The 27,996-nt window shown below is 41.6% G+C and overlaps 1 pseudogene across 1 annotated transcript; it reads left to right on the top strand.

The window, feature by feature from the left end:
* Window positions 1-75: 75 nt before the first annotated feature.
* On the top strand, window positions 76-27,996 carry LOC308429703 (RNA-binding protein FUS-like; annotated as a pseudogene). Its single transcript has 3 exons — window positions 76-368; window positions 3,359-3,467; window positions 27,275-27,996. The product of its transcript is annotated as an RNA-binding protein FUS-like (transcript).

A 27,996-nucleotide genomic window follows, 5' to 3' on the forward strand; every position in this document is an offset into this window, starting at 1 on the left:
GCCCCATTCCGATGATGTCAGCGGCCCCATTTCGTGGCAGTCTAGCCATGCCGATGTCTATGGTCCGCATTGCTGATGGAGACCATACTTAGGTCTGTGGTACCTGCTAACGTAGACCGTGTGGATGTTCGTGGTCTGAGCTGTCGCCAGAAGTCCATGATCCTTGCTCCCGCTGACTTTAAAAGGGCAAGGAGGCTACTTCTGCCATGCATTGATGCTGCAGACTCACCTGAGAAAGAGGGACACAGAAGGCTTCTGGGACAACACAGAACCTTTCCTGCCTCCCTGGCCCCAAAGCAACAGCCTAGACAGAAAGCCATTGATGAGAAGGAGCTCTTGGAAACTGATGGATCTGTTCTCTACAGTGGGTAGGGGAAGGATTCGGTTTTCCTCAAGAGGCTGCCACAGGGAATTTAATGCTCCAGTGAGTCTATGAGCAGGACAAAATGATTTTTTTTTTCTTTTCCTTTTTCCTTTTTTGGAGGAGTGGGGATTTCAGAGGTGGGAGGCACACCTGGAAGGGCTGTAAAATGAGATCACTCAGGATTCATGACATGAAATTCCCAAGTAATTAATAAACACATTATAAAAAAAAACATACAGACAGTTCTGAAATCCTGTTTAGATATCTGGGTTACCACATATCTATATATGCAAAAGATATTAAGCCAGATTTCCACATTCTTTACCATATACACACACAAAGATTTTTTTTCTGACTCACAAATTTTTTATTAATAAATAAAAACCCTGTTCTTGGAAGACAGGGAATAAGATTATTCAAAAGTAACAAAAATCAGAATAATTTTTAAGTAGTTGGAGACGTGGAAGATAACTGTAACTTGAAGCTAATATTTGTTTGGTTTTCCCTTAGCTTGGACTGCCAAGTACCAACGTCTTATATTTTGAAAATTAAGACGTATGCGAAACATGAACAAAAGTTGTGAGGCTGAGGCAGCACAGAAAACTGATCCATTAAGTGACATATATGATAATTTTTTTAAAAGCAACTCTTAAAGTGTGGTGTCCTAGGCCAACAGCATCAGTGCCACAATGTCAGGCTTTCTAGGCCTCCCTCCTGTTCTGTCATCTACTGAAATATTCAGTGTCAGTCTAAGAAGTCTGTTTTAATATGACCCACCAAAGAACTCACAGCCAAACACCATCAAATTGGGTATCTGGGACTGGGTGCAATTTAGTTCAAAGCACCCAGATACTTTGTGAGCACTGCCTAGAATTGTAAATAAAAGTTAGACAGACACATTGAAGCATAGTGGGTTACTTCTCTTATTATAATCGAAACAAAACTAGCCAGCCATGTTGGCCCACCTTCAATCCCTGCACAAGGGAGGCAGAGGTAGGCAGACTTCTGTAAATTCAAGGACAGCCCAATAGATGTGATGGGTCCCAGGCCAGCCAGGTCTGTATAGTGAGCCTTTATCTCAAAGAATAAAATAAAAGAGCAAAACTGTAATATATGTGACAGCTATGCAGGCTTGATTGATCAGACCTTAGAACAAACAAAAATTACACAAAATTAAGATTATATTAAAGGACCAACGTGATGGCTCAGGGTAGATCCACTCGTCTCTAGACCGAAGACTTGAGATCCATCATGGGACGTACTTATAGGAAGGACTGAACCCAGTTCCAAAAGTTGTCCTCTGACATGCAGTATGACACATGCTTTCCAAAATACATACATACATACATACACACATATACACATACAAACAATATATACATACATACAAACATGCATACATACATACATACACACAAACATAATACATACATATACACATACAAACATAATATATACATACATACAAACATACACACAAACATAATACATACATATACACATACAAACATAATATATACATACATACAAACATACACACAAACATAATACATACATATACACATACAAACATAATATATACATACATACAAAAATACATACATACATACACACAAACATAATACATACATATACACATACAAACATAATATATACATACATACATGCATACAAACATACATGCTTATTTTTAAACTATATTAAAATATATAACAGGTAAGTTTTGTTGAAAAGCAAGTGATGTAATGTTAATATTTAGCAATATTTAACTAATATCTTTCATATTTGAGAAGATACAAACCACAAAATAGACCTTTTATCCACTTATGAATACAGCTAAGAAACCTGCAAGCAAAGGTGAGAGAAATGGGAAGGTTTATTGTTATAATGTGAGGGCTTGAGGTGTGTTTCAGAACTAGACTAATGAAACAAAATATCAAATTTATTCTATTTTTTAAGGTCTCTTCCCCTTTCTCAATAAGATCAATGCTGTGGAAAGACCGATATAGAGAACAAATGTGACAAATGACACCCGCACCAGCACTAGAGATTATACCAGGGCATGGCTTTGGGGTAGACAAGACTTGTTTATTTCTTTATTTATCATAGAAGAATCAGAATAATTTTGCAGCAGAAAAGTAAAAAAGCTCTACCGCAGTAAGTTATTTCCAGTAAGCAAAAGTACTAACTCAGAAGTGAGCAAAAAACCACTAATACACCAATAATTATAAAATTATCAAAAATACAGCACAGCAGGACAGGGTATTTAAGCCAAGTCTACCTTTCTAAGGAAGATCCAGAAAAATTCTAAATACTTGAGAATTGATTTTTATCCCAGGAATGAAAAAAAAATAATCAATTCTCAAGTATTGATTTATTGTTTATAACTACAGATTAAACATCATACATAAGTGGTTAGCATATAAAATCCGTCTCTCTGCATCCAATTGGTGTTTAGCCAGGAAAGCAAAGATGACTTGCTTCACTAAGAGAACACCTGAGGAAAGTCATCATTACCTTCAGAGCCAGAAGACCTATGTGCTGGTCCTGACGCATGCAGTCCACTGAGCCTATAGTACATTTCTACTGAAAATCTTACACCATCTTAGAGACTGGAGGAAGAGCTGACACTCGGTGCTGTCACCGGGATCCTAGACAGAAGGAAGCGCCTCCCGGTCCACATTTCTCACACACTGCTAACCCCCGAATGAAGCAGCAAAGTGCCTGGTGGGAGAGTGACCCTCGGACAGCACAAATAGGTGGTTACTTAAACAGCTAGTCGCAGAACCGGGAAAAGCTACGGTGAATTTCCTAATTAATACGAGCTACACACACCTTTAATCCTCAGAAGCAGAAAAAACAAGGATGAATGTGCAAAAAAGCCAAATAATTCTGAGAACCACTAAGTCGGGCATGTTAGATCAATACTTTCGAGGCTCAGAGACAGCCGCCTTCACTTTGACACTTCCAAATGCTTGTGAAATTATCCCCCAGCCATCGACCTTCTGTAGAGGGTCGCCTGCAGAGTCTGGTGATGAAGTGTTCCAGTGTGACCTTAGAAAATCATTCGTGGATGGATTGCATGACCAACGAAACTAAAAGGGTAAGATGGTCCAGTGAATAAAGATACTTTCTATCCAGCCTGCTCACCGGAGTTCATCCCTAAGACACACACACACACACACACACACACACACACAATGTCTAAAAAAACTCATAGCATTTGCATACATACATACATACATACATACATACATACACACACACACACACACACACACACACATATGTATATATATATATATACAGAGAGAGAGTGAGAGAGAACCTTGGGTGTTCAGTGTCACTGTCATCTTGATTCACACACAATGTCTAAAAAAAAAACTCACAGTATTTGCATATATTTGTGTGTGTGTGTGTGTGTGTGTGTGTGTGTGTGTGTGTATCCTTGGGTCTTCAATGTCACTGTCATCTGGATTCACTCTGCTACACATTTAATGCAATGCAATGTAATGTTTAATTTCCTAGACCCACCAGCCTTCTCCACAGTCCACTTCTGCATCTTTCTTCCCCTGACCACACCATCCCTAAGAGAAAGGCGGTAAGTAGAAACAGGCTTACAAACAGTCGAGAGGTACAGACAATCACTGCAGCATAATTACGAATCTACCTGCTTCTGTGCGAAATAGGAAAGATGATGTCCCTGCTGCGTATTAAATGCACTGGAAAGCTACAAAGATTAAAGCAGAGAGATCCTATGCCCACTGCAAATGAAGGGATCAATACTGTGCCGAAAACCCAATATATGGAAGGAGGTTAGCAAGAGATTAGATATTGAGTTTAACTCCCAGCCCACATTAGATCCTAAAATGAAGGCAGGCGCCAGCATTTGGACCTGGACTGTACCCATAGGTCAGTACATCAAAGACGTGACCCACAGACTGACAGTTGGGAGATGAAAGACTCTTTAGACGGTGGGGTTTAGTGAGTGCTGTTCGGGTTGATGGCAGCAAACCCTCAAAGGGGATCGTGGGACTATACCTGGGTTCTTCTTTGGCTCCCTGACCAGGAGGCATGGGGTTCCCCTCCATCGTGGTGTGCTGTCTCACAACAGGACAAAGGCAATGAAATAGATCCCAGCCAGCACCACCCAAGACCGTGAGCCAAAGAAACCCTCCTCTTTTTGTCAATTGAGTGTCTAGAGTTGTTGTTTTTCTATTAGAACACTGACTAACAGAACATTGGGCTACATTTACATGCACAAAGTGATAACATTAACATTAATAAAAATGAGCGTTGCTCAAAATCTTAGAGTAGGGAAGGGGATTTGTAACAGTACAAAAAATACTGAAGTCTTGGAAAGAAGCTAGAAAGTCTTCTTCCAAAAAGTGGCCCAAAGGAAAAAGCTAGATAAGACACTTAAAATGATTACTCCAGCTAAAGCCGTGGCTCAGTGGTAGAGTACCTGACTAGTTTGTACCAAGTTCTAGATTCAATCCCAAGTGATACACACACACACACACACACACACACACAGAGAGAGAGAGAGAGAGAGAGAGAGAGAGAGAGAGTTATAGTCCTTATAAAATCTAAACATTTGAGCTAGCTTAAATATTCACCAAAAGGTTTTAAATAAATTATGAAACCTCCATATAATAGAAGACTATGTTGTAATTAAGGAAGATATGTGTGCATGCTTACTAAAGCGGAAGGACATAAAAGATATAAAAGATATACTCTGCTAATAAGTAGAGTATCAGTTGCAAAATGGAGTGTAGTTTTGTGAGGTTTTTTTTTATGTCTCCTATACAAGTAAAATTGGATTTCTGCCTTTGTCATGAAGCTTCCTATGGCTCCCAACTCGCTGACACTGTTAAGCAATCCATCCAAAGCTATTTACATAAACATCTCCCTTCCTTACCCAAGACAATCTGCTGATGACGCAAGCCTACGATGCTATCCCAAAAGAACTGGGAACTCTCACAGTTTTCTGCGTTTACAATGTTTTCTCCACTATACAATGTCATACTACTTTTCCAACTGTCCCTCTATTTATTAACAGTTCTTATATATTTCTGAGTTGGTTAAAGTTCATATATGTCCTTGTTAATTGCAGTATAGTATTCTATCCCAAGAGGAGGGATCTCCTATGTTTGCGTTTTCTAGAACAATTTCTTATGCCTCCAACCTTTGTGCAGTATTATCTGACCCTGAGAACTATTTGAGGTCTTCATTCCATTTTCATAGCGTAGTGTTTTTACTTATTTTAGACATAAGAATATTTACAAACACACATCTTCACACACAGTGTTGGGTTTGTATTAATAGTAGATCCTCCAGTGTTGTCCCAAGTAAAATAGGTAGTTGAGTCTTTAGTTTTCTGGGGTGTTTAACAGAAACTAGACATGGGGGTTTACACTGGTAATTCTAGAACTTGGGGGAAACAGAACAGAGGATTCCTATGAGTATGAGGTCAGCATGAGCTGCACATTGTGTTCAAGACAAGCTTTTGCTAGAAAGTGGCATATGATTCCTCCTGCCTCTGCCCTGTCCCCTATCCCCTGTCCCTGTCCCCTGCCCCTGCCACACACTTTTTTGAAAGGGCAAAAGAACTACTACAAAGAGACTATAATAGGCAAATGAGCTTCACAGTTCCATGCCCAGAACATTTTTTTTTTTTTGTTAAGAATTGGTAAGATGTAGCTTAAAGAATATTGAACAGAAACAGAACCATACATTCAACATTTCCCCATTTGCCGCGCTCATACACAACTTTCTGCAATAGTGGCCTCACGCCATGGAATTAGTGAGGTTTCTTCCAGAAAAAAGAAAGTATTGCTTTTCTTCAGAATTCCTACTACCTGTCTCCCAGATGCGACAGGGCACTTGCTTTTCCCCTTCCTCGGCTCCACCCATGTTTGAACTGCCAGACGCTTTCATGATATGGGGACAATAATTCATGGCTGGTTTGCCTGGGCCTGTTTGTCTGACTCATGCTTTCTATTCAGCCTTGTCAGAGCTAATTTCAGATCTTCACCACAGTGGGCACAAGCATTACTGAGCTACACACAGAAATCACAAGAAACTGCCACTCTCTGGCTTAGGCCCATGACCACACAGATTCTAGAACTTTCCATCTTGCAATCCTTTATCTCTCAGTGCTTGAGCATTTCCCATACACACCTGATTCTCACTAAGTGATCAGATGGCATCACTGATCTGATGCAACACTGACTTTCAGGAAGGACAGGGAAGGGCAGAGGGACAACTACATCAGGAATACAGAGGAAAAGAGGTAGCCTGAATAAATTACAAACACAGGATTGTTCTATCCCCCTTGGAATTCTAAACATTTGCGGCGCAATGAAAAAAAGCTGTTCCTTCTCTGTGATTCCAACGGCTGTGTGTTTCTTCCTCAAACTATTGGAAATACGTGAATAAAACCTAAAAAAAAAAAGAGAAAGAAAGAAAGAAAGTAATGTGGGTTAACTTGTACCTTCCCCAAAGAGTCCTCCCACAATGGCTGAAAACTGTCACCAACATGCCATCTCTAATACCTGGCACATGAGAAAAATACAATGAATACTCAGCAAATTGAATAATTAGTGTCTAATGAACATCCAAGGCCACAGCAGAGCTAACTTTCTGTAGTCGTTTTTCTACTGATAGGGATTCGGCAAAGGCTACAATGTGGAGAAAGTCGGCCTGTGTAGATGAGGACACAACATGAAACTCACACCTTAGGACACAGGCGTAGGCTAGGTAGTTTCCCATCTGCCATTTCCAAAGCTGATTTGAACTAATCAAAAATAACAGTGCTGAGGATGGTGACGGTGGTGACAAGGACTCGGCCATTGGCAGACCTAAGAGTTGTAGATGAACGCTCTGGCTCATAACAAAGTAAACGCTCCCAAAAACGTGGAAAACGGTGCTGGAACTGAGACCACAAAAACAGCACTTCAAGGTAAAAATACTGTAATTTGAGTATGTATTCTGTGCGTCTAGACAACACGACCCCGTAGCTCGGCATCTTCGTTGTGTGACTGATATGAAAAGAACCAGATAGCATACTGTTAGCCCGAGAAATGAAAATCAGAAGAGCCACTCATACTGAATGTGTGTAGGTTATGTTCTGCTTCAAAGTACAGACGTGGCATCCCAGTAACTCAGACGCCATCGACCGCCCTTAACTCGGCAGAAATACCACGCGGCTCAACTTCAACAGGAAAATTATACTTTAGTAAATTATTTACAAACGCCTGTAAGCTTCACGGGCGTGAGGGAAGGCATTGTGACAAAAGAGTTCTGTGCTCTGCATCCCCCGACCTGGGCTGGATAGTGGAGTCCTCAACTTCCGGGCGTGCTGTGCTGGGGCGCGGCTGTGCTGCAGGGAGGTTTGGGGGAGAGCTGGCAGGTGTCGGGGGACCAGAGAAGGAGCACAGCTGTTTGGCTCAGAAAGCAGCAGATAGGAAGAACACTTCTGCCTGCCACAGGCAGCAGCTGGCGTGTCTGCTATTCTTGCAGATTTCTCTATTGGGAGTACAAAACTCAGGGACTAAAAAAAAAAAAAAAAAAACCTGAAACCAGGCTGTGGTTTCTCCAGTCTTCCAGCGCTCCAGTCATAGCACATAACAGCCCTTCTTTTCCTGAAGCCAGGCCCTTGCCGAGGCTAAAAAGGAATCTCCTCTAAGCAGAAGTCTGAAGGGGATCCTTCAAGGACCCTTGAGGGGAAGTTACCTGCTAGCAGAAGAGGGAAGTACGAGACAACATGGAGACTAATACGTACAGAAGAGCTGGTTGTCAAGGTGAGGGGAGGTTACCTTAACCAATGCATGAGAAAGCAGGAACAAGCTAGAAATTATACTCAAGAGCCAGAAAGGCATGAGAAACTCTTGAAGATACAAGCTTATAAGGCAAAGACTCAGCACAAGCTGGAGGTGTGCATTGATACATACGTACCTTAAATTATGCATTTATTGTGTGCGTTACATTACATGCATGTACCTTAATTCATGCATTCGCATGTGTGTGTGATGTGCAAGTGTGTCCAAGTGACTATATGTGAATGTGGACACTCATACATCATAGCACACATGCAGAGGTTATGTCTACAGGTGAACATTCCCACCTCTACCTGTTTGAAACATGGCCTATGGCTTGCTGCTAGGTAAGGCCAGATAGTTCATGTGCTTCTGGAAATGGTCTTTCTTTGCGTCCTGCCTTGATGTAGGAGTGCTGGAACAGCAGCTAGGTGCTTTCATCCTCAGCTGTATGTGAGCTCTAAAGATCTGAACTCAGACTCTCAGCTTTCACAGTAAGCACTTTCCCCACTAAGCCGTTTAACAGCTGCTTGTGAAGCAGAGGGCAGCTAACTGTTCTGGCTTGTGTCGATACAAAACAGACAGAACCAACAACGGCAAAAACAGCTTTTATCTCGACAAGTATCAGATAGTTTATTCTAGAGCAAAATCTGAGCCCACATGGCCTAAGAAATACAGAGCTACGTTACCTCAGGTCCCATGTTCTCTCCTGGAAGCAGATTACTTTCATTGTTGTTGGTTTTGTCTTTGTAGTAACAGAACAAAGACATTTATAAATCAAGGCCATTGTAAAATACATTGGTGGAAACAGAGTTGGTTACATCAAGATGGAGGGCAGTGTCTGCAACATGCCACAGGTGCTACCTAGCAGGATTTGTAAAATAACTTCTATTTGCCTGATAAAAATGATGTCCTGGCAGATTACTGCTGAATAATCTCGTCTTTTCTAGTTTGTTCTGAACTATGGCTGGCTGGTTCAGCTCAGTTGTTCTGGCTCAAACTCCTCTCTGAGCTGACTGATTCGATTTGGCTTCTCTCAAGTTCTCACTGAATTGCTTCTCTCTGCTTCAGAGTAACTCTGGCAATTTTTTCTAATCATCTGGCTTTCTTATTCTTTGACTTCAACTGCCTCTACTGACCTGCACTCAACTGAATGAACTCAGGAACGGGCTCAACTCTATTGCACTGCACTTGGGGCACAGACTCCCAACTAATTCTCTCTCCTTTTGCTGCTTCTAAATAGCTTCTCTTTCCTGTGCTGTTCTTATGACAGTCGGGTGTATCCTGTTTCTCACTCTTTCTGCCAAACCTTTCTCTGATTCATCACCTTGTCTGCCCCACAATTAGATGCCACTTTCAAACATGGCTGCTTCCTTCTACAAACTAATTTCACCCTGAAGGTGTGTGCTAAGGGTGTGTCTGCATTCTAGCCAGATCACTGAGATCAAGGACTTTGGTTGTGATCTCTCAGCAGGGCAGTTGTGCTGTTGGATTAAAATTCCTCTACAAGCATTCTTGTCTCCTGTGTTGGTAGAAGATGCCAAAGGTTTTTAGGTTTTCGTCACAAGATGTTAGCCTCAACACAGTAGGCATGGAATGGTTAAAGCCAGGTCACATTACTCTGCAGCTTCTGAGCTTTCTGGGACCAGGGACTGTTAGTGTTAAGTTGGAAAAGTCCTGGTAACTGAGGAAGTTGATCACCCTAAATACAGATGCCAAATATCTACACCCCAGTGGCCTTAATGACACACACCTGAATTCTAAATGCTGTGTCCCAGGACACTTGTATCAGGTAAAGCCTGAGAGGGAATGAAATTCTCGTGTTTTCTCCAACCTCTAGTCTTTCCCATACCGTGTTCTCCACCCAGGTTAGGGGGGGGATCTATTTTGGTCCTGACTCGCTGCTGCCATTTCTTTCAAGAAAACATTGGCATCGTTGAACAAACTCAGTTAGAACTTCCCTGCAGTTCATCTCTAGGACGCCAGGACTTCAGAACTGTGGGGAATGAAGTAAAATGTTAGTTTCAAAGAAGCAAATTTTCTAATCCCAATTTTCTTGTGACTTAAAATGAATATCTGGGCATGACTCAAACCTAAATCAAAGGAAGGTTAATATCAGCTAGTGACATTCTCCTGGGAACTGCTAAAACCAGCAGGGCCTTTTCTCCACACTTCCAGGCAAAGTTGAAAAGGACTGACACCCAACGATTCCAGGCAGGATAAAGAAAACTTGTCTGTACAGGTGTGGGCCAAAGCCTGCTAATAAGAAGAATACTTTTCTTTAACCTAAAGAAAAGCAAGAGAACAGCAGCAACATAAGGATTGAACTAAAGACTTTAGGTCGATTCATGTTGTCTTTGAGGAAACAATTATTGTACAGATACTGTACATACTTGATACATACCTGTAATGAGTTTTAAAAGGCATCAGTAACCCCACATCCCTGGATGACAGAACCAGAGCTGGAGATCATAACCCTGTTTTCCCTCACAGTCTACCCAACTGAGCAGAGTCGTATTTGAAATGACAGAATTCAGGAATAGGCACATCCACTTTCCTTCCTGTGGAAGAGGGCACGGTCTACCCAGCCACTAGATCCAGAAGGGTGCAAACTGTGCCAGGAATTAGGTAATGCTCAAAGGGACTGCATCAATCAGAACAAAAGGCACACTGAAAACAGGAAAAGTCAGAGTTGAATTAAGGGTTTATTTACAAAGACCTAGGCAAAGTAGAGAGAAAACACAAAAGAGTTTTGTAATCTCTGGGGCTGGTAGAGCAAATGTTACCAACTTTTTAGTCTAATAGTAAAGGGAGGGAGGGGGTCACTAGAACCCAGAGACAGGGACAGTACATGGGTGGTTCCACATGCACAGAGCTGAACACCTGCAGGGAACAGTCAGTGGTCAGGGAGAAAAAGAAAGAAGGTAATTTTCAACACCTCATTCCATCCAATCTTCAGAAATCCTATCCTTGGACCAACAGGTAATAGAATTCTGGATATAACTTAATTTATTGTCCTGGTGCTCAAAGTAGAAAAGAGCACTGTAGAGCAGTTCTGGAAAACCAACAGACACTGCCCAATTACAAATGTAAAAGTTCACATTGTGTGGTCACTTTTTTGGGATACACAAATTTTGGTTTATTAAGAATTTAATAGTTGCATCAAATTAAATCATTAATGCCAATAGCTAGCTTAAAAAAAATCCTTACTTCAGCCTAGTGGTGGTAGTGTTGTACACTTTCAATGTTAGCACTTGGGAGGCAGAGGTAGGCAGATCTCCATGAATTTGAGGCTAGTCTGATCTATAGAGAGAGAGAGTGAGAGTTCCAGGGCAGCCAGGGCTATACGGAGAAACTTGTCTCAAACAAAACAAAACAAACAAGCATACTCCTTACTTCACAATTAAGCAGCAAATTAATTGGGATAAGATACTTTACCACCTCAAGGCTCCTATTTACCTAAGAAAGAAGCAGGATAGTAATAATGCATAGTAATGGGGTAGTTATCCCTCAGTAACACATCCAACATGGTGTCAACAAATGTTTATATTAGTTTTCTGTTGTTACTGTTACTTTTTAAAGATTTTCTTTATTTTTGGTTCGTGTGCATGGTCACACATGTGCATGTGCCTGCTAAAACCAGAAGAGGAGGTAAGATTCCTTGGAGTTGGAGTTACAGGTATTAGGGAGACAGCATGTGGTTGCTGGGAACGGAACCCAGGTCTTCTGGAAGAGCATCCAGTGCTCTCCAGCCTCTCTTCACTGCTCTTTTGGTGAACGGTTCCACTTCATGTCATCTGATGACTTCCTACTGAAGATGCTTCTGTCTTTAAGGGAATGGAGAGAGAGTGAAGGAGACTTTTCTATCCCTTTCTCTCCAGCACCAAAGAGAAACAGCACAAGTGCTGAGGTACAGTGGCTATGGTGGCAGGCAAGACCCCCAGCAGGCCAGAGATTCCAGAGGATCATTTGCAAGAGAGATGACAAGGTGAAATTTCCTGCTTGTCCTATGGAAAGCTCAACTCCCTCCCCACCAGCAAGAGTTGAGAAAATCACAGATTTTCACTATATTTCCAGAAATAAGAAGAACGATGAAATTAAGTCTACGCATGGCCCCCCAAAAATGAAATTTTTTCAGTAAAATTTACTAGCAACTTGCACCTGAAAGACCAAAAAGAGCAGGCTACCTTGGATTTGCTTTGTGGGGCTGGCCGTGATTTAAGCACGTGTGCAGAGAAACGGGTGGCATTCAAATGTCCACTGTGCTTGAGAAGCCAGAGGTTTTCTCCTCTCTATCCCATGACTACAATTCTCTCTGATAAAAATTCCTGTTTTGACAACCAGCCACAGGCTAAGTTAAAACCTGCAAATTAGTATCGGCAAGTTAATAGAAGTCTATGGATCTGAGAGTCTACATTTATTTACCTAAAGTGGACATATGGCAGCTGTCATACTTTATTTTGGGAGTCAGAATAATATTCCTCTTTATGGAATTCTATATATTGCTTTAGTCACTCACCAGTTGGTAGACATTTGGGTTCTAAGAGCAGCAATACTGCTAAATATTCAAGTATCATGTATGACATGTGTTTCCATGTCTCTAAAGTTGGAAACATTTGAGTAGAATCCATGGCTTCAATGCCTGCTAACTCTATGCTTACGACCAGATTGTTTTCCATGGTGGCTGCATGGTTTTATGCTTTGAAACTCTCTCAATGTTGTCTACTTTCCTTGCGATTCTTAACACAGTAATTCAATTTAATATCTAAGTTAAGAACATAGAATATCGCATTGGTACTTATGTCCGTAATAGCCTCAAATAATTCACCAGAATAAGGGAATCTTTTCTCACTCCCCATCCATTCCCCAGTACAGAATAACTGTCCTTTTGTAGACCATCACAATGGATTCTGTGTGTGCGAACGTCCAAATAAGAACTGTGTGGTCCTTTGTAGTTGTTTTGTAAAAGTTGTTTTCATTATTTTCTTTTCCCATAACATATAAGATAAAGACATTTGAACACAGACACACAAAGTGTGTTTATTGCCCTAAGTCACATATTGATGGTTTTAGTGGGGATAGCATTACATATGCCAATCATCACCCTCAAGGGAACTGTAATCTGGAGAAATAGTTCAACATTCATGTGCCGTGAGCCAAGTGGCTGATGGGACAAGACAGCACGGTAAAATGCCAAAGGAGATGTCGACGAGGACAGTGGAGACAAAGGAAGATGGTACTAGGTGGCTTCTTGTAGGAAGACGTGTCACCATAGCTGGGCCTTAGGGACAGCACAGGAGCCTGACGGTTTTATAGGCAGAGTTGAAAAGAGGCCATGCTGAATATAAAACAGCGAGACCAGTGACTGGGAACACATAGGCAGAGACGGGCTCCCTGAGAGTAGAATATGGCCCCTCATTTAGCTGAGCAGCAATAGGTTAAGCGTTTGGTTATAAATGCCAGATTAGAGAATCTGGCCTTTATTGAGGAAACAGTGGGAGGAAGTTGGCAGAAATTTAATCCAGTTATTTTTGTAATCATTGAGGTACTTCAAGGAGACCGTTTTGGCAGCGTGGTGTGGAAAACAGAAGACAAGGGATGGGCGTAGAAGCACTGTTTAAAAGCTAACTGAAGTCTCCAAGTATAAAATAACAAACGTGTAGCTCAGGGCTTCCAGTGCAGGGATTTTACCCTTAATAAACAATTGCAGATCCTGGATTTACCTGCGGCTGGGACACACGGGAGGGTGCTCCAGGACCCATCAGGTAGAGAGCAGGGTACAGGGAGCCCTCCATAAAGCAGAGAAGAAGGTCCGACTTCGAGGAATCATCTCAGCCACACTGTCGGTAATGCCAAAGCTCAGAAAACTGGATCGAAATATTAAGGTGGCGGCAGCGAAGAGAGAAGCAAATGACAGTTATTAAAGCCATTTTCAAGTGAAAGGTGACAGAGTTTGGTGCACTGATGATGTCTGAAGGCAAGAGCTTGGGAGTCGATAGATTGGAACTTGCATAATTGACATTATAGCAAAGGAATCATCTTAGGGAAGTCATAGAAAGGAGGACGAACTTTGTGGATAGAATAATAAATCTGTAGCTTTTTTTTTTTTTTTTTTTTTTTTTTTTTTTGGTCTGTTTATTTAATCTGTTAATTTCCTTTTCTTAAAAGCAACCACCTCTTACCTACTGTCCAATCAGAATCCACCACTGAGGAGGCTTTAGCGAATACGGCTGTAGATAGACACGTGATCCAGGCAAACCAATCAGAGCCCTGCTGGGAATATCTTCCTTGAGCAGACTGACATCAAAGGTGGAAGGGGGTGTGTGGAGCGGAAACAGTATCTAAAATGGATAACACTTTTCCGTCTCAGATCCGGCTATACCAGAAACACTGAGTTTAGGCTGAAACTAGGTGGGGAAGCACATGCCTGCAATCCTAGCGTTCAGGAAGCTTGCACAAGAGTCCAAGGTCAGCCTGTATGTAGTGCTCAGCAAAAGCCGGTGTTAAAAAAACAACAACAACCCCCACTACCCCCGAAGCCTACACAGAAAAGACGTTCTAGACCTGGGTTTTCCATTTAGATTAATCCAACAGATTTTGCATTTGCCAAAACTAGTTTGTGTTGGGTTTATGAAAGGCAACTGGGGAGGCCATTAAAGAAGGAGAGGGAAGAAAAATGGGTAAGACTAAGGATGTTTGAAAAAGCCTTTTATTATTTTATATTCACCTAAAATACATATAATAAATAAAGTATATGAGTATTGTGATGGTTTGTATATGCTTGGCCCAGGGAGTGACACTATCAGGAGGTGTGGCCTGCTGTAATGATTGTGTCACTGTGGGTGTGATCTTAAGACCCCCATCCTAGTTACCTGGAAGTCAGTATTCCACTAGCAGCCTTCAGATGAAGATGTAGAACTCTTAGCTCTGCCTGCACCATGCCTGCCTAGATGCTGCCATGCTCCTGTCTTGATGACAATGGACTGAACCTCTGAACCTGTAAGCCAACCCTCATTAAACATTGTCCTTACAAGACTTGCCTTGGCCATGGTACCTGTCCACAGAAGTAAAAACCTAACTAAGACAGAAGTCTAACTAAGACAGGTAAACACACACACACACACACACACACACACACACACACACACACACACACACGTTTTTATATATTGTATATACCCAATTGGGCTGAGAGTATTCCCCCATGAAAGCCATAAAATCCCCAGTATCAAGCATGAGAAAACTTCTTTTGAGTTGTCAGGGTAATTCAAGTGACTCACAAGATAAATAGGCTATTGCTACTGCCCTTGGGTGCTTCCCAGAGGTTCAAGGTAATCTCTGTTGATGTAGACACCACACACTTCAGACACAGGATTTGGGAGATTTAAGCTGGATCTGACATGAAAGCCTTTTCACCGAGGTCTAGCTTTCATAGGACCAGACAGTGCTATGAAGATGCTAAGAGAGGAGAGTAACCAATAGGTCTTCTCAGTTGGGGAACCTATGAACCACAGTGACCATCATGACAAGATATCCTTAAAGGCCCCACAGAAGCACTGGTACCCAACAGCTGTTGGTTTGGACTTAAGACCCACTCAACGGAAAGAAATCATTTCTGGTACTGAGTATCCAGCCAACTCCCTCTCTCTCTTGAATCTTAGAGAAGACAACTAAGATTGTTGCTGTTTCTTTACTATACCAGCATAATTTCTAACTACATTCTAACATGTATCCTTATACACACAGATAAGTGTAAGTCTAAACCTCATCAAAGAAGCTTGTCTTTGCAACAAACAAAGACCAGGAAATGACAACTGATCATAAGGCAGAGATCAGCTGACCCCGGAGTGTTTAAACCCAATGGATATTTATACAATGTATATCATATATGTGATACATATTTATTTACATATATGATTTATATTTTATAAATATATCATATATTTATATAGTAAATATACAAGTATATATTTGATATATAATGACATATGATATATTTTATATATAAATATAGATTATCAAAGAAAATTTGCCACCAATTTGTGATCTCATCAGAAATATATAACTCAAGCATAACAACCAGAGTTAGGTCCCCAGAACCCTTAAAAACAATCTGAGCATGGTGGCTGGTCATCGTGATCCCAGCACTGCGGAGGCAGAGGTAGACAGATCACCAGAGCTTACTGGACAACGAGTGTAGCCTGCTTGACAAGTTTCAGAATCGTGAGAGAAATTGCCCCCCCCCAAATCAAAATAAACAAACGAAAGGCCAAGATGGAATGAGAAATAACCCCTGAGATTATTCTCTGGCTTCCCGTGTACAAACCTGAGTGCATAAGAAAGCACATGAATGTATGCACACGCATGTAAACAATCGCACGAATACACAAACACACAGACATCAAATCTTGGCTAAAGTGTGCATTTAATGTTGGTATATCTGGTGTAAAATTTGAAAAGTAGTAAGGGGACAAACAGAATTCAAAGGATTAGATAAAATTCAGAGTTAGATTTTAGAAATTCTTTCTTAGATGTGAGAGTTAGACACCAGAGTGCAGCTGCAAACCTTTGAAACAGGCCAAGGATACAAAGACTTAGCATTTTGTCACTTATGATAGAATAAAAGGAACCACAAACTATTATTCAAGAAATACAAATTGTTAAGCCAAGGTCATTGGGAATTTGTGGTCCCAGTGAGAATACAGACAACACATTACTTCGGCATTACTTTGAGCTGTGGGCATGTAGAATATTATTACAGGTAGAACAGCTTTGGTTTTGTTCAATGCCACTTCTCCATGTGTCAGTTGTTTGCACATGTACTTTTCTGTGTCCCCTGTCTTGTTCTGCACAAAACATTGCCCAGGCCTCTTTGCCAGTTGGTCACTGTTTAGTTTGGCCAGGAAGAGTCACTGGCAGGAATCTGAAATGTGAGAGGTGCAAAGGGGCCAGGCTACACCCACTTGTCTCTCCTTTGGTCCTCCAGTTGGCTGATTCTGTCGGAGGTGTGTCTTTTCATCACTCCTAGGATTCTCAGTAAGCCCTACTCTTCCTGACTGCTGTGCACAGCCTCAGGTCCGAACCTGTGAAGACTGCCTCCCTTCTTGGCCCCCTGGCCCTACATGCTGGCTATTTTCTGAGTTTGCTAATCCTTAGCTTCAGCACTTGCTCTTTTCCTTCTCTGCTCTTCCAACTTTGTAAACTGTTTGGCATGCTAAATCCTTTGTGTTAATAACCTGGTTTGGGTGCTGGCTTTTCACCCCTAATTGTAATCTGACTTATTCATGTCGTTGTCTCCAAATCTAGATCTAGGATGACAATGGAATAAAATGAATACCTTAATAATTTAATATAAAATGGATTTAAGTAAAATAGAAGTATTATTTACCAAGAGTAAATACAGATGTGTGAAATGTAGCCCAAAAGAATGTGTAATGTGAGACATACATGAATAAAATGACAATACAAAATGGCATAGAAGTCAAGAGCCAACAAAGTTTGCAAACTGTCACCAAAGCTTCCAAAAGCTTCCAAAGTCCTTCAAACAGTCATCTTCTGGCCAAGCTTGGGCCAGGGTCCCATGTACCAGAGTACACCCAGCATCTTTCCAGTGATCATTTCAGGAGAACCTCAAGGTCAACACTGAAGTTGATGATGTACCAAAGTGGCACCTCAAGAAGGCCTTTTAGTTTGATAACATGTGACCACACAGCTAATGATGTCAGAGCTGGAGAGCCCAAGTGGCCAGCAGTAGCTACTACACAGCTTCCCAAGGACCTTAGTATAGGCTGAAGCCCTGGACAGAGTCTGTGATGTGGACCTTCTGAGACACTTAAAAGTCACCTGAGCCTATGCTCCTATAAGTGTCACCATGTTGACACGTGATCTCCAAAAACAAAGGTAATGTTCACCTGTGGGAATGCTGGTTAACTGCATCTTCTTCATAAAAGCAATAACCAGGCATAAGACATCACTGGACTAATGAAATGGTAGTTAGACATCTTTATCCAAGGCAATGTGATTACTGAACATGTTGCTAAATATTAATACTGACAGAGGTTTTTCTCCTGCTAGTGATTCAAGCAGATGATAAGTAATCAGGAACAGAAACAGAGCCTGTGGGCTTAAGAAATATGTTCTACTAGATGTGCATTACACTTATAATCAGTCTTGCCCTCGTGGAAATGCAGGATCTTTTTTAATTGCCTTTCTGTTTTAAAGAGACAGTCTATAATGTGACCATAAAGTCTAGAAATGAAGATACTAATATTTGTCAACCAATATATGCTAAGAAAGCATTTGTAAAAAATAGAATGGAATAAATATAATGTAAATAATTCAACAAGAGAAAGACTGATATCCTAACAGTGGCATCAAGAGAAGCCTGAAAGTGAAAGATTAAGACCGGGCTGGGACATGCAGGAAACCCCAGAACGGAAGATCAGGAAGGAGAGAACAGAGCCTTTGATCCTGCACAAGCGATGGTGCAGGGATAAACAGTGTGCTTCTGGATGGTCTGGCTGACAAGAGGCATCAACCAATCAATTTCCTTCAATAATTAACAGAACTGAAGGTTGGAGGCATCGCTCCATGGTAGAGCGCCTGCCTTGCATACCCAACACCCCAGGTTCAAGCCCTACCTTCTGAAGAAAATAAAAAAGGACAAATACACTAATTATAGTTTCAAAAAATGTCACAAGGCAGAGCATCACATTGCAACAGTAAGAAGATAGGTGAAGTCTGCTGACCATGAAGTCTGGAAGTTGCCACTGTGACACTTTGGTTATCAACTTGACTTCGGTAACTGCTTTATGCTTCCAATGGCCTGAGCATAGAGAAATCAATACTAAGTAAACGCCCTCTGAAAACAGTGGGTTTTGTTACTTTTCCATTTGCTGGGTACTTTTAGATTAGCTCCTATATACCTCACCCTAAGCTAAGCCTGTTTACAAAGTCAATCTTGTTTTTAATTCCCGATGACTAATTACGCCATAATAATGTGACTCACCGTTGGACAAGAATTGTCAAAAAGCAAGATTTTTTTTTTTTAACAGCAATTAGTTCTAGAACATGATGAATTAACTGTAGCTCTGACCTGAGGGAACCAGAACACAGAAGATGAGAGATACTTCTGACACGATGGGTGAACTGCCTTTGAAGAGTGAAGGCACACACAAACTCAAGACAAAGGCTGTCAGCTGATGCTTCATGTAATTTTTGAGAATAAAAAAAAAATTTAAAAAAACAAATCTAAAGGCTAGAAATTATTTACAAACTTCTAAGTGGGTCGGTTTGACAGGTGGTTGATGAAATAAAAATTCCACATCCCATTTCATATTAAAAAGTGGATTTGTTTTCTCGTGTGTATTATGAATCACTTTAGAGAAGCTCGACCCCAGAAAGCTCTGAACACCCCAGAAACAACTCACAGACTACATGAAGTTCAAAAAAGAAAAAGAAAAGAAAATGAAAAACCATTATGCTTAATCTTTACACGTCAAGTAAACTTTGACTATTTCCAGGTTACATCTTGTTTTATATGTACTTTATGCTCATTGTAACTAGTAAGATTTTAATGCACACTATCAAACCTTTAAAAAAATCAAGTACTGACAGAAATGTATTCGTATACTTTTATGCAAAAATTCTTAAAATCTGTACATTTATCTTTGTTTTTTAAAATAAAGTTGTTCAATTTAGAGAGAGAGAGAGAAGCTTGTAGTCCCTCTGCTCACGCCTCCAGTTTTACTGTGGGGAGAACCTGGAAAAGCAGTGACTGAGCCCTTACCCAAGGCTATGACTGAACTGCACTTGGAAGAAACAACATAATTATAGTCCTTGAGCAAGAGCAGGAATCGTACCCACGGAACTGAGATCTTATCCAGGTCAGATTTTAAAAGGAAAAGGGAAGTGAACACAGGAAGTAGACCCAGATGGAATTTTGGTATTTTGGGAGGGGGGAAAATCAAACTTTTCCCCATCTCTAAAATTGTCATTGTGAAACTCTAGTCAGTATGTCAAGAAGCCTTGGAAAGGACCTCGAAATGATGCTGACTCTATTTTATTAGAGTTGACACTGGCAAGGCAAAGTATGCATAGTTTTATGAAATAAACACATTCGGCTTAAGCATAGTTTTCAAAATGTGTGATTTGATGTGTGACTTATGCTGAGGGTAAGGGATATTGAATAGAAAACACATAAAAATAAATCTTTTAGCAGAAGGCAGGTCAGAAGTTAGCAGAGTCACATAACCACGCCATTTGGTAAAATGAGCATGCCGGGAAATGAGGGCACATAATCCCAAGGGTGTTTTTCAGCTCTGAGTACGAAGGTGGCGAGAAAGCCAGCTTAATTGTTGCATTTCTACACCATGGTGACGCTGAGCAGTCTCCTGCCTGTAATGAGAGTTTTCAGCTACCCCTTAATCGTTCAGTCATTAGAGTGACTAGTGCTGTGTCATCCTGCTATAATTGCTGAAGGCTCCTCTCAACACCCGCCTCGAATTTATTGTTAGCATGAAATGACTTAACACAAATGTAAGATGAGACTATCATTTGTCAAGTGTATGTGTACATTTGCTACAAAGCAGTTTTAAGCACACACACACACACACACACACACACACACACACGCACACACGTACATTCCCACCCCATGGTGGGGATACACATCGTCTCTGAGTGTTGGACTTGTGAACAGGTAGGTCTCTTTCCATTCTTTTGCACAGAAAAAAGAACAACAAGGAAATTCATGCAGTCAACCCCAGTCATGCATCCTTAGAAAAGGGACAAAGCAGCTGTTTCCACGTCAGCATTTTTGTTACCGAAGTGGATTTCTTCACCTTGGTACCACCCCTTCCCCCAAGAGCCTGATCACTATTGTGACTTACACTGCCAACACTGCTTTCACTTCAACTCCAGGAGTCACAGAGGGTGGAATCCTTGAATGCAGAAGGGAGCCTCACCCCTGCTCACCTCGATTCCTCTCATTCCACTGTGTATACGCCAAGCTAGAGACTTGAAGAAAGAAAATCCGAGAAACGCTCTTTCACATCACTGTGATCTCTCCAATTATAGCTTTGGCTTTTATCTGTGAACAGAATTCATACGGATATTTTGCTCACTACCGATTAAAGTAGATGCTAACAGCACCTGTCTGTGGTCGAGGTTGTTAAAGACAAATATTGATAAATGGAGTAATTTATTACCATTGGAGCATTAGAAGTACACGTATCAGAATGTGGCTGTGAGGACCACATGACTTCAGTTATCTCATCTTTCCTCCATCAACTAGGTCACTGTAGAACTACACACCCTACAGCCGCTGCCAGCATCCGGGTGAGATCACTGCTATATTTTCTCTGAAGTGACCCACAGGACATTCAGAGTTATATCAATCCCACACTGGTTGTCACCTTCATGTTGATGACCTACTGTGGGTTTATAATGCATCCTCTTTGGAGGGAAGATCTGGGAATCCTTTAATATCCCTACTAACCAGTAGCTGGGTGGCTTCCTCAACCCCAGAGCTGAAGCTATCATGTTTTCTAGCTTATGTTTCACTTCTCTCTGACTCGAAAGCACAGAGAACGGATGGGTGTTCTGAGTCTGCCCACAGACAGAGCTACCAACTGGTCCACCTTATCATCTACCGAGAAGCGTTGAGAAAATACACTTTGCACCACTAACAATCCAGGGAAGGAAAGCACTGAAATGAACAGCTTTATAGAGGAATTACATTAAAGAAAGACATATGGAATTTTTAGTGGCGATTTATCATCTTTAGATTTTTTTTTATATTGGTGACAAAAAATAATGTGAAGAAGCATGAGTCATTAAAATAGGACAGAAAATGAAGCCACAGCACAGATGTCATCGGAAAGCAAGTAATACGTGAACCTTAAGACATATACATAAGACAAACAAAAATGTTCATAACACTAAGCTAAGAGAATTCTCTATGATTATTTTTGGTCTGTTCCTACCATAGTAGATAAATGGCATGATATATTTTAAAGAGAAATGTACTCACAGGATACCAAGGGAATAAGAGTGCTGTCGAAAATTACATAGCAAGGTCAGTTTTAATTTTCTAGCCACACTGCTGCAAGGTTGTTCTGGAGGTCATTTTACATGAAAGCTCTTTTCTTTCTTTCTGTATTCCATATGCTGTCAAAGAAGAGGAACTTAAAAGAATTCCACCAGATACACTGCCATAGGTTTAAAGCGTGTGGGGGTTGGGCGGGCTGAGTTGGGGAGTGGTACTGAGTACTGCTTGTTGCTGGCTCTGGTTGACTGAAGGCCCAGGTTTGCTCTCTCAGTGCTGGAAGCCAGTGGAATGCTCTACTCTGCACATCCTCAGAAGGCATTTTGAGGCAGATGGTTTTACAGTGGCCTCCGGTAGGTACTTTTCCTGATCCCCAACTTTGTGATGGGTGAGGTATACTGTCTAGCGTGGGAATTTATAACTGACTCGGGTTAGACAAGAAGCAGGTGTGAGAGAGAGAAAGACGCAGAGATCAAGATAGACTTCAAATATCCTTTCTTTTTTATTTTTTTCTTCTCAATTGAAAGCCAAGAAAGGGTCTTACTCCCCATAGAGGAGAGCTTAGAAGATGAAAATGTAAAACCATGGCTTTCAGACTAAAACTGTTTTTTTTTTTTTTTCCTTTCTAGAAAAAGCCTGATTTTACACCTTTTGGGAGAATCTTAAGGGAGAGACAGATCTTTGAGAAGAGCCCTGTGAAGGATATGAATTGTTAGGACAGCTGCGTGTGGCAAATTCTCCTGCTCCCTGTGAGCAACAAGGAAAGAACTATACCATTCTATATCTACATTAAAGGGCAGCCAAGGAGTCATGACTTAAGATGGATGCGAAATATGAGTCTAGAAATGTTTGTTTTTTGTTGCTACTATAGAGTCTGATTTGCAGAATGCATCTGGCTGGGGAGAAACAGTGCTTTGCAATTCATCTTCCAGCGTTAACAGATGAACTCACTTCCTACACTTCGAACAAAGTGTGTTATGCTCTAGTCGGAGACGTGTGGGGCAGAAGCAGGTGAGTGGTCTGAACGGGTTAGAAGGGAGGAGGGCGTACAGTAGGAAATAGTGTGTCTTTCGGGAAGTCATGCCGTCGCCAAGCATCATAAAATGGGCAACTGGAGAAGGCAGTTCCAGCTCTTTCTGTTTGGTTTGCTCAGCCAAGTCATTAATGCTCAGTGGTTGGCATTATCAGTACACACGCATAACCATACTGCATTTCTCTTGCTTTGGCTCTGATCTTATCTAATATTCTTTCATAACTTTCCCCCTTAGAACACAGCACAGAGATGTTGAAAGAAAACCATATGAGTGTATAAATAATTCATATGTACCTGAAGGCACGAAAATCACACGAGGCAAAAAAACAAGTGGTAAGATGGGTGAACAAGAAGTTAAATTTAAATGTTATTGGGGAGCAAAAATAAAACAGTGGGACTCTAATGGAAGGATTCCGAAAACTAATAAAAGATGACACCGTTCTCTCAATGAAGATGTTTGCAACCTCACTCTTTGGCCCACGTCATGGCGATTGAACTAATTCATCAGGGGTTGTCTTGAACCCGAATAACGCAAGTGTCTGGGAGATTGCTAATGTTAAGATACAGAACTGTCAGTTTGATACAAAGAGATTGCTAACTCTATTTACACGGTGTTCTTCTTTAGTATTCTGCGCTATGCCTGAGCTTTTTAACAGCAGTCACCAGCCCCCCTGCAACCCCCATGCAGTGGAGACAGTGACTCAAAGACAGGGACTGCACCTTTACAGAAGAGAGAGCATGTGCTTCTAGGGCAATACGTGTTTTTTAGGGGGGAAATTTTTAATCATCTTCAGTTTAGGGAGTGAAGCGTGAAGAGGAAGGGAATAGCAGCTAGAGATTCAAATTCATGTCAGATTCCTGTTGGGGGTAGAGACTGATGTTGGTACTGAAAATCTTGGCCTAAAGGAAGTAAGGAAGAGACAAAAGTGTACGAGAGGATGCTGTGGGTACCAGCAGTCAGCTCCCAGATTTGTAGTTGCTTTCCAGTGTACAGTGGCCACCACTGCATTGTTCTCTCGAGTCAGCTAAGGATGAAAATATTCCCAGAGTAGTCCAGATTTGGAGCTGGTATTCTAAGGAAGACCATCAAAGTGTATCTACCCAAGTGCATTTTTCTCCAACAAACACAGCAAATCAGGAAACAGTCTCCTCTCCTCCCCTGCCTCCCCCCCCCACACACATACACACATACGTACATACACACACAAACACACACACACACACAAAACAAAATCCTACTACTAAGATCACTGCAACCATTCTCCAACATAGGATATTCCAGTTAAATGATGAGAATCCATCTCATTGGGAAGGTTGTGTGTGTGTGTGTGTGTGTGTGTGTGTGTGTGTGTGTGTGTGTGTATGCTTTATTTATCTTATACAAGTGTGTGTGTGTGTGTGTGTGTGTGTGTGTGTGTGTGTGCACATAAAATACAACATGTGTGGAGAGGTCAGAGAAAAACTTACTAAATCCTGCTTTCTCCTACCATGTGTCTCTTGGGGACTAAACTTGGGTCATCAGGCTTTGTAGCTGGCACCTTTACCACTGAGTCATCAGTTTTTTTTAACTTTTTAAGAAAGTGTTTCATATATACCAGAGTGTTTCATATATACCAGTTTCATATATTTCAGAGGATGACCTCAAATTTCTGATCCTCCTGCCTCTGCTCCTTAAGGAGTGGTCTTATAGGTATGTGCCACCACTCCTAGACTTCTGTAGTGCTAGGGATCAAAACCAGGACTTTCCACATGCTAGATAATTACTTTACCATTTTAGACACACCCTTAGCCCAAGAGAAAATTCTTTCTTAAAAATTCTCCTCTCGACCGGCGCCTGGAGCAGACCCAGTGCCAGAGCTCTCTGTATCCAGACCTCACTGGGAGTGAGCTGATCTCACAGGGACACTGGTGCATCTGAGAGCACAGGTGAGGCCACCACCCCTGCTCAAATTCCTGGCTCAAGAGGAACCTGCCCGGAGCCCTCAGGACACAGGAACCCAGGAGCAGTCTGAGACAGGATCCTTCCGGTTTCTGCCATTGCCTGGTGCTAACCCTGTGCTAGAGCTCTCTGTACCCAGACCCCACTGAAAGAGAGCCAGTCTCACAGGAGTGCTAACACATGTGAGAGCACAGGGAAGACCACCACCTCTGCTCATATACTGGCCCAAGAGGAACCCGCCAGGAGTCCTCAAATTTACACAATATCTGTCTCCAAATCCAGGCCTACAAAGGATAATAGATGGAAAACTCCAACACAAGGGGGGAAAACACACTCTTGAAAAGCAAGAAAGTAATCCTCTTTCAACTAACCGAAAAGATGACAGCCACACAAACATAATTCCACCTCTAACAACAAAAATAACAGGAAACAGTAATCATTGGTTCCTAATATCTATCAACATCAATAGACTCAATTCTCCCAATAAAAAGACATAGACTAACAGACTGGATATGTAAGCAGGACCCAACATTTTGCTGAATACAGAAAACACACCTCAGTGACAAAGACAAACATTACCTGAGAGTAAAAGGCTGGAAAACAGTTTTCTTAGCAAATGGTCTCAAGAACAAGCTGTAGTAGCTATTCTAATATCAAATAAAATTGACTCCCAGCCAAAAGTTATCAAAAAAGATAAGAAAGGATACTTCATAGTCTTCAAAAAAAATTTATCAAGATAAAATCTCAATTCTGAACATTTATGCTTCAAATGCAAGCGTACCTACATTCACAAAAGAAACCTTACTAAATCTCAAATTACATATTGCACCTCACACAATAATAGTGGGAGACTTCAACACCCCACTCTCATCAATGGATAGATCATGGAAACAGAAACTAAACAGAGACACAATGAAACTAAAAGAAGCTCTGAACCAAATGGATTTAACAAATATCTGTAAAACATTTCATCCTAAAACAAAAGAATATACCTTCTTCTCAGCACTTCATGGTACCTTCTCCAAAACTGACCATATAATCGGTCACAAAACAGACCTCAACAGATACAAAAGATTAAAATAATCCCATGCATCCTCTCAGATCACCATGGACTAAGACTGGTCTTCAATAACAGCAAAAACGACAGAAAGCTCACATACACATGGAAGCTAAACAATGGTCTGCTCAATAACTTGGTCAAGGGAGAAATAAAGAAAGAAATTGACTTTTTAGAGTTTAATGAAAATGAAGGCACAGTATACCCAAACTTATGAGGCACAATGAAAGTAGTGCTAAGAGGAAAACTCATAGTTCTGAGTGCCTCCAAAAAGAAACTGGAAAGAGCATACACTAGCAGCGTGACAGCACACCTAAAAGCTCTTGAACAAAAAGAAGCAAATATACCCAAGAGGAATAGACAGCAGGAAATAATCAGACTCAGGGCTGAAAGCAACCAAGTAGAAAGAAGAACTATTCAAAGAATCAACAAAACCAGGTGATGATTCTTTGAGAAAATCAGCAAAATTGATAAACCCTTAGCCAGACTAACCAGAGGACCCAGAGACAGTGTTCAAATTAACAAATCAGGGCTCAGCTGTCCCTTTGGTGTCATCTGGAATCCTGTTTCTTGGCGGCCCATGCACGCATGCGTGGACATGGCTTCAAATGATTATACCCAACAAGCAACTTAATTAAAGCTATGGAACCTATCTTACCCAGCCTGGGCGGGGCTACTCCGAACAGTGCAATCAGCCCTACGGCCAGCAGAGTTTCAATGGTTATGGCCAGTCAGCTTACACTTCAGGATACGGCCAGAGCAGCTATGGTTCTTCTTATGGAGAGACCCAAACACAGGCTATAGAACTCAGTCAACTCCCCAGGGATGCGGTTCCACTGTTGGCCATGGCAGCAGTCAAATTTTCCAGTCTTCTTATGGACAACAGTGTTCCTACCACGCCTATGGCCTACAGACAGCTTCACCAGCACCTCAGGAAATTATGGTGGCAGTTCTCAGAGCAGCAGCTATGGGCAGCCCCAAAGTTGAGGTCAACAGTGTGGCGATGGTGAACAGGATAATTCAGACAACAATACCATCTTCGTGCAAGGCCTAGGCGAGAATGTTACCACTGAATCTGTGGCTGATTACTGCAAGCAAGTTGGAATTATTAAGACAAAGAAGAAAACTGGACAGCCTACAGAAATACAGACAGGGAAACTGACAAGTTGAAGGTTGAGGCAACCATCTCATTTGATGACCCACCTTCTGCTAAAGCTGCAACCGACTGCTTTGATGGTAAAGAATTCTCTGGGAATCCTGTTAAAGTTTCATTTGCTACCCACCGAGCTGACTTCAATCGGTGTGGTAGAAATGGTCATGGAAGCCGAGGGCGAGGAGGACCCATGGGCCATGAAGGGTACGGAGGAGGTGGCAGTGGTGGTGGTAGCTGGGGAGGATTTCCCAGTGGAGGTGGTGGAAATGGAGGACAGCAATGAACTGGGGACGGAAAGTGTCCTAATCCTACATGTGAGAACATAAACTTCTCTTGGACAAATGGACACAACCAGTGTAAGGCACCCAAGCCAGATGGACCAGGAGGAAGACCAGGAGGCAGGAAACTGTGGAGATGATTAACGTGGAGAGGAAGATATGATCCGAGCAGATACCGGGTACCAGGAGGGGGCCGAGGGAGCTTCAGAGGGGACAGGGGTGGTAGGGACAGAAACACTCCTGGTCCTGACAACATAGGCTCCAGAGGAGAACTCAGACAGGATCAGAGGGAGAGGCCATATTAG

The sequence above is a fragment of the Micromys minutus genome, assembly GCF_963924665.1.
Source record: "Micromys minutus genome assembly, chromosome: 14".
NCBI lineage: Eukaryota > Metazoa > Chordata > Mammalia > Rodentia > Muridae > Micromys > Micromys minutus.